Genomic DNA, 8,774 nt, shown 5'->3' with positions numbered 1-8,774 from the left:
ACCCACAGTCCCGGTGGCATAGCAGGATATTCAGGTTGCTGGCCACCAAGAGGTTGTGAGTTCATAGCCCAAGTGTGGTTAATTCCAAAGTAATCCGAATACGGCAGCCTGCTGTCTCTTACAGAAAGAACATCTTAGTCCAGCTAAAAAAATACAGTCATTTGTTGTATATTTTCATTGCACACACGAGCAAGGATTGTTTTTTTACAGTGTAATTATTCCTTATTCCTGGTAGAATGGATGATTATACAAATAACCAATATAAGGTTCTCCACAGCCCAAAAAAGGCTTCGCCTTCATGGGCTAAATTAATTTGCACCAATTTTTTAAACTACAAAAAAAATTCTGTGTAAGAGTGTACGATGGAATGGATGGGTCATAGTGATGGTGTGGGAGTGAGAGTTGCCTAGGGAATAAAACTGTGAGTCAGTGAACTCACTCCCTCAGTTCTGCTGTGTTCAGTCCCCTACATTGGGGTCACTTTATTCCCAACTTTTACTAAAGGGACATGAATGATGACAGGGTAATGGCATATTGCTGAGGAGACAGCCCGGAAGGGGCTCAGGTGGACAGGGAGAGTAGTAAGCTTTGAGGAGGAATGCTTTTAGTCCAAATTACACACTAAAAATACCCACCCCAAAATAAATCTTGATCTGACGCAAACAAAAAATACATTGTTTAAAGAAAATGGGTTGGAATTGAGGTGAGTTTAAAGACAACTCACAGAGCATCTCTTCTTGAGAAAGGGGTGATGCTGAATCCATCAGAAAAGAAAGACACATTCATTGAATAAGTGCTGAAAAATAAGACCGTTTTAAATATTGCCACTGCACAGAGTTTATCTTATGGAGACGAAACGCTTCCTGAAGCCGAGAGACCAGCAGTGGAGCCCAGATGCAGTCATCTGGAAACGCAGGCCACTGCTTACTGCGTCTCTCTCTCTCACACGCACGCACGCACGCACGCACGCACGCACGCACGCACGCACACACACACACACACACACACACACACACACACACACACACACACACACACACACACACACACACACACACACACACACACACACACACACACACACACACACACACACACACACACACACACACACACACACACACATATATATATATCTACCTACCTCTGTTGCCATGGGTCATGTCCTTTTTACTTTGTTAAAACCTCAGTAAATCTGGTTGAGCTGAAGTGCTTTGAGGGGGGCCAAAATGAATGGACATGTTCTCCACAAATTTATAATTTTCCCTTCTTCTCAAACAGCTCCCCAGCTGCATTGCATTCCTGTTGCAGTCCTAGCTGCTCCCAGGATGAAGTGCTTGTGTTGGTTACTACAGGAGGTTGGTGGCACCTTAATTGGGGAGATTGGGCTCGTGGTAATGGCTGGACCGGAATAGGTGGAATGGTATCAAATACGTCTATTCCATTCCATTTGCTCCATTTCAGCCATTATTATGAGCCATTCTCCCCTCAGCAGCCTCCACTGTTGGTTACATACCTGCTGTGTTACTTCCCCTGTAATCAGGAGTATAGCCCTGCACCCAGGGAGGTTGGGTTTGAGATGAACCTCTACGGGATCGGTGTCCCCCTCGTGGGACGGTTGAGCTAATGTAGGCTAATGTGATTAGCATGAGGTTGCAAGTAACAAAATAAATTCCCAGGACATAGATATATCTGATAAAGGCAGAAAGCTTAAATTCTTGTTAATCTAACTGCACTGTCCAATTTACAGTAGCTATTACAGTGAAATAATCCCATGCTATTGTTTGAGGAGAGTGCATAATTATGAACTTGAAAATGTATAGACCAAATAGGCACATTTGGGCAGTCTTACAACATTTTGAACATATATACAATGGTTCATTGGATCAGTCTAAAATTTGCACATACACTGCCATCTATTGGCCAAAATCTAAATATGGCCTTTCTCTTGCATTTCAAAAACGCATGTTTTTTTTCTTTGTATTATCTTTTACCAGATCTAATGTGTTATTCTCCTACGTTAATTTCACATTTCCACAAGCTTCAAAGTGTTTCCTTTCAAATTATATCAAGAATATACATATCCTTGCTTCAGGTCCTGAGCTACAGGTAGTTAGATTTGGGTAAGTCCTTTTAGACGATAGTTGGGGAAAAAAGGGTCCGATCCCCAGAAGAGTCGGTTGGTGAGCGCTCTGCTTGTGGTCTCAGCTTGTAATCAGGCCCTATTTATTCTAAAGTTTAAAGTAGACCTTTCTGTCAGCCTTTGCATACTTTGAACTGTATAACTCACATGGGAGATTGGAGGTAACAGAAAAAGTACCAGCTATTCCAATATTGGAAACAAGCTTTTTAACAAGATGTATTACTTACAGTACATGTGCTCAAAAATGAAGTGACCTGCTATAACCTAACCTTTCCTTTATATCTGTGCAATATCATAAAATATAAATATATAATCTGATTAGCCAAACATGGGTTAATTTAACCATCAGTTGAGTTTTTTATTCAATTTCATTCTAAGTTGACCCAGCAGCTGGGTCTTTTTTAATAGAATCCATTGGTTATTTCCAGGAGGTAGGGCCTATTGGGGGCTTGGCTTTCATGTAGTTATTTTTGGCGACCTGTGAGAGTAAATGCCATTCCTGTTCATCATGCTACGTTTGCACACTGCAACATATTTGCCTTCAATATTTTTGCCTGGTCGAGTCACTCAGCATTAAAAAGATGGATTAGCGTCCTGTCTAGGAAGTGTAATTGTACGTACATGTATTTTTATTTCACCTTTATTTAACTAGGCAAGTCAAGCTGCCTCACGCTATAGAATCAGGAGATGGGCTCCTGCCCTTGTGCCATTCTGGCTCAGACGAGGCTTACTTGTACAAGGTTTTACTTATACCTACTTACTGTAAAACAGTGGCAGCAGCAGCGACTATAGTTGAAGTCATAGTCATTGTGGGTCTGAATTTGACCCCGATGCTGAGTCTGGCCCCACATTTGGCATGGGCTTGAGGGCTGACTGATTCCTCTCTCTGTTCAAAGGTGCAAAAACAATCATCAGTTGTTGGCAAACATTGGCGTCTTAGTGTAGCCTACCATCAGCTGGCAAAGGGGTCAATGCAATTTTGTCCGGTTTTACAATGTGGGTGATCCAATGGCTTTACCATCCATTTCAAATCTGGCAGCTGTATTGTATGTTCATACCAATGAATTCACAACTGCCTTGATATTGGTTTTTACGAATTACCAACATCAGACATTTTGATATAAAGACTTAAAAATGATCATATAAATAGCTTATACAGTCTTCTAAAATCATGATGGAAGCACAGGAATAGTCTTGAAAACATGTTTATAAATGCAACATGTAAAGTGTTGGTCCTGAGTTGAAATAAACAGAAATGTTTAATAGACACAGAAAGCTTATTTCTCTCAAATGTTGTGCACAAATTGGTTTACATCCCTGTTAGTGAGCATTTAATTGTTGCCAAAATAATCCATCCACTAGACAGGTGTGGCATATCAAGAAGCTGATTAAACAGCATGATCATTACACAGGTGCACCTTGTGCTGGGGACAATAAAAGGCCACTAAAATGTGCCATTTTTTCACATAACTCAATGCCACAGATGTCTCATGTTTTGAGGGAGCATGCAATTGGCATGCTGACTGCAGGAATGTCCACCAGAGCTGTTGCCAGAGGATTGAATGTTCATTGCTCTATCATAAGCAATGTCGTTTTAGAGAATTTGGCAGTGTGTCCAACTGGCACTACCTCATGTAACCACGCCAGCCCAGGACCTTCACATCTGGTTTCTTCAGCTGCAGGATCCTCTGAGACTAGCCACTTGGACAGCTGATGAAACAGGACTATTTCTGTCTGTAATAAAGCCCTTTTGTGGGCAAAAACTCATTCTGATTGGCTGGGATCTCCAGTGGGTGGGCCTATGCTCTCCCAGACCCACCCAGAGATGAGCCCCTGCCCAGTCATGTGAAATCCATAGACTAGGGCCTAATTTATTAATTTAAATCGACTGATTTCCTTATGAACTGTAACTCTGTAAAACTGTTGAAATTGTTGCATGTTGCATTTATATTTTTGTTAAAATAAATTACACCCGCAAATTATAATACAAAAAAGCAAAGATGGTCCTATTCTCAAATTATTGTAGTCCCACCAACCTGTACCAGCACCTTTTAAATTACAGACAAAAAATAATTTTAAATATATTTTTTTGTTTTCTTATGGTAATTGACTTAGGTTGGCAACCTTCCTCCGGACAGCCACTGGGTGGTTCAGGCTTTTGTTCTAGCCCTGCTCTAACAGACCAGATCCTACCAATCAACTGATTATCAGGAACTGGTTGGAGTTGGTCTTGAAAAATGATCTTGCCTTAATGGCCATATGTACTTTTCAATCTCTACCCTGGTCCAGCCAGAAGAGGACTGGCCACCCCTTGGAGCCATGTTTCTCTGAAGGTTTCTGCCTTCTAGACTGTTTTTCCTAGCTTCTGTGCTTCTGACTCTGCATTGCTTGCTCTTTGGGGTTTTAGGCTGGGTATCTATGTAAAGCACTTTATGACAACTGCTGATGTAAAAAGGGGTTTATGAGAAGAAAAAAAATATTTGAAGACATGAGCGTTAACCTGGGTTGAAGAGGATGAGGGCTCGGAGTTAGCCCAGCTCTGTCTTGTCCATTTGCTTGTCATTCATCTTAGACACCAGCACGGTCAGATCCCTGGAGGCCACAACACAAGTGACAGTGAGGAAATGTAACAGGAAAAAACAAAGCCCAATTTTACTGCTGTATAGCCCATAATCAGCTTAATATCGAATGATTATAGTGTGCATGTAAATGTGCTGACTATGGTCCAAAATCCAAAATGTCAACCGAAACTGTTTATTTTCTTTATGAATCTTACATAATGTAATAAATCACCAAGGCTGACGTCAATCGAGAGACATACAGTGAGAGTTTAGCCTGGATTGAATACTTTATTTGGACAACACTAATTAACCGATTATCAAGTGTTTTGTACATGGGTTTATTGTATGTGTGCATGTGTATGTATACAAGTGGTATGATATGTGTGTGAGCATGCATGAGTATGTGTGCTATGGCGTGTGAGATGTGCTATACCTGGTCGTAGTAAGATGGTCATCCAGTGGCAGCTCAAAGAAATGGGGGATCTTCTTGGCCACTTCACCAGGGTTGTCTGCTGCATGCAGAGATGGCGAGTATTCCTGTTACATGTATTCCTGTTACATGTGTATTTCAATTACTTCTGAGTATTTTGTCATTTGAATTACATTGGGCTGAACTACAATCCCAATGTATTTTGTAACAAGATACTTTCGAGAGCTGAAATTTGCATTTTCAAAATACAAAATACTTTTCTATACTATTTTTTTTATAGCAGTTCACCTTTTGTGTCTCCCTTTCAACCTGCAAATCAAGGATAGTTGAAATCACAGTGTTAAATAAATTAACTCTACTGGTAGTTATCCTAACCCTCAGGGCCCTCCCTCCCAAGGGGCACATTTTGTTTTTTGCCCTAGCAGTACACAGCTGATTCAAAGAATAGGCTACACCTTGTTCAGCTATGTTACCTCATTAGCTAGCTACAGCTAACAACCTGCGGTGCTTTCAGCAGGACGTCACGTTTTGGAACATTCCAATAGAAATGTGTATATAGAACAAACATGCCTCTCTGACATGTTGAATAAGGAATAATGTTGGCTCCATTCATGGAATTTCTATCTGCAACATTCGAGAACGTTTTGCAACTGAACGTGGTCCTGGTAACATTATCAGTAGCCTAAATGCAAACATTTGGTGGCACAGAAAGAAAGGAAAATGGATAGCAAACAATTTAATGACTAAATCCCTCTTGCCACTACACTAATCAAATCAAACTAAATTTACAGCACATTTCAGACATGGAATGCAACACAATGTACTTCACTAGAAAATAAAAACTAAAAACAATGAAAATAAAAATGAAATATTTACTACACAACAAACAAAAGAATAACAAATAAAACTATTGACTAAAAAGCACTCCAAGGAAAAGCAATGCTAAAAAGGCATGTTTTAAGATCTCTTTTATAAATGTCCCTCGGGTTCTCTGGTGGGCACTATATCTGACAGGGTAAATAACTGTATTTTGAGTTAATGTGGACCCAGTGACTCAGGGCAAGGGGACTCGGACTTTAGCCATAGGGACTCGTGAGTCAACCATTGGTGAATCAGACATGGACTCGGACTCGAGAACAAATCAAAATCTAATTTTATTGGTCACATACAAGTGTTTAGCAGATGTTATTGCGGGTGTACCGAAATGCAAGTGCTTCTAGTTCCGACAGTGCAGCAATATCTAACAATTAATATCCAACAATTTCACCACAAATACCTAATACACATAAATCTAAGTAAAGGAATGGAATTAAGAATATATAAATATATGGACGAGCAATGTCAGAGCGGCATAGATAGTATAGAATACAGTATATACATATGAGATGAGTAATGCAAGATACATAAACATTATTAAAGTGACCTTATTAAAAATGACTAGTGTTCCATTTATTAAAGTGGCCAATGATGTCAAGTCTGTGTATGTAGGCAGTAGCCTCTCTGTGCTAGTGATGGCTATTTAACAGTCTGATGACCTTGAGATAGCAGCTGTTTTTCTGTCTCTCAGTCCCAGCTTTGATGCACCTGTACTGACCTCAACTTTTGGATGATAGCGAGGTGAACAGGCAGTGCCTCTGGTGGTTGTTGTCCTTGATGATCTTTTGACATTGGGACTGAGACATTGATTGCTGTGACATTGGGTGCTGTAGGTGTCCTGGTGGGCAAGTAATTTGCCCCAGCTGACACGTTGTGCAGAACACACAGTTCTCTGGAGAGCCCTGAGGTTGTGGGTGGTGCAGTTGCTGTACCAGGCGGTGATGCAGCCGACAGGATGCTCTCAATTGTTTTTCTGTGAAAGTTTGTGAGGGTTTTAGGTGACAAGCAACATTTCTTCAGTCTCCTGAAGTTGAAGAGGGGCCGTTGCGCCTCCTTCACCACACTGTCTATGTGGGTGGACCATTTCAGTTTGTCAGTGACATGTACGCCACAGAACATAAGACTTTACTACTTCTCCACTGCTGTCACGCCGATGTGGATAGTTGGGTGCTTCCTCTGCTGTGTCCTGAAGTCCATGATCATCTCATTTGTTTTGTTGACGTTGAGTGAGAGGTTATTTTCCTGACACCACACTTCCAGAGCCCTCACCTCCTCCCTGTAGGCTGTCTTGTTGTTGTTGGTAATCAAGCCTACTACTGTTGTGTCGTCTGCAAACTTGATGATTGAGTTGGAGACGTCCATGGCCACACAGTCATGGGTGAACAGGGAGTACAGGAGGGGGCTGAGCACACACCCTTGTGGGGCCCCCGTGTTGAGGATCAGCAAAGTGGAGGTGTTGTTTCTTACCTTCACCACCTGGGGGTGGCCCGTCAGGATGTCCAGGACCCAATTGCACAGGGTGGGGTTCAGACCCAGGGCCTCAAGCTTAATGATGAGCTTGGAGGGTACTATGGTGTTGAGTGCTGAGCTATAGTCAATGAACAGCATTCTTACATAGGTATTCCTCTTGTTCAGATAGGATAGGATAGTGCAGTGTGATGGCGATTGCATTGTCTGTGAACCTATTGGGGCGGTTAGCAAATTGAAGTGTGTCTAGGGTGACAGGTAAGGTGGAGGCGACATGATCCTGGACTCGTCTCTCAAAGCACTTCATGACAGAAGTGAGTGCTACTGGGCAATAGTCATGTAGTTTGCATTCTTGGATACAGGAACAATGGTGGCCATCTTGAAGCATGTGGGGATAGAAGACTGGGATAGGGAGAGATTGTATATGTCCGTAAATACACCAGCCAGTTGGGCTGCGCATATTCTGCAGCCTTGCGAGGGTTAACACGTTTAAATGTCTTACTCACGTCGGCCACGGAGAAGGAGAGCCCACGGTCCTTGGTAACTGGCAGCGTTGGTGGCACTGTGTTATCCTCAAAGCGGGAAAAGAACGTGTTTAGTTTGTCCGGAAGCAAGACGTCGGTGTATGCGACATGGCTGGTTTTCCTTTTGTAGTCTGTGATTGTCTGTAGACCCTGCCACATATGTCTTGTGTCTGAACCGTTGAATTGTGACTCCACTTTGTCTCTATACTGACGTTTTGCCTGTTTGATTGCCTTATGGAGGGAATGACTACTCTGTATGTATTCTTCCATATTACCAGTCACCTTACTATGGTTAAATGTGGTGGTTTGCGCTTTCAGTTTTGCGCTAATGCTGTCATCTACCCATTGTTTCTGGTTAGGGTAGGTTTTAATAATCACAGTGGGTACAACATCTCCAATACACTTCTTGATAAACTCAGTAACCGTCCCAGTATATTCATTGATATTATTCTCTGAAGCTACCCGGAACATATCCCAGTCCGCGTGATCAAAACAATATTGAAGTGTGGATTCCGATTGGTCAGACCAGCGTTGAATAGTCCTTAGCACGGGTACTTCCTGTTAGAGTTTCTGCCTATAGGAAGGGGGAGCAAAATGCAGTCGTAGGTAACCTTGTCCTCAAATCTGCTTTGTTAAAGTGCCCAGCTACAATAAATGTAGCCTCAGGATATATGGTTATCAGTTTGCATAAAGTCCAGTGAAGTTCCTTGAGGGCAGTCGTGGTATCGATTTGAGGGGGGATATCCACGCCTGTGACAATAACCGAAGAGAAT

Source organism: Oncorhynchus keta, chromosome 13 (assembly GCF_023373465.1).
Source record: "Oncorhynchus keta strain PuntledgeMale-10-30-2019 chromosome 13, Oket_V2, whole genome shotgun sequence".
Lineage (NCBI taxonomy): Eukaryota > Metazoa > Chordata > Actinopteri > Salmoniformes > Salmonidae > Oncorhynchus > Oncorhynchus keta.
Note: the sequence above shows the minus strand (reverse complement) of the source record.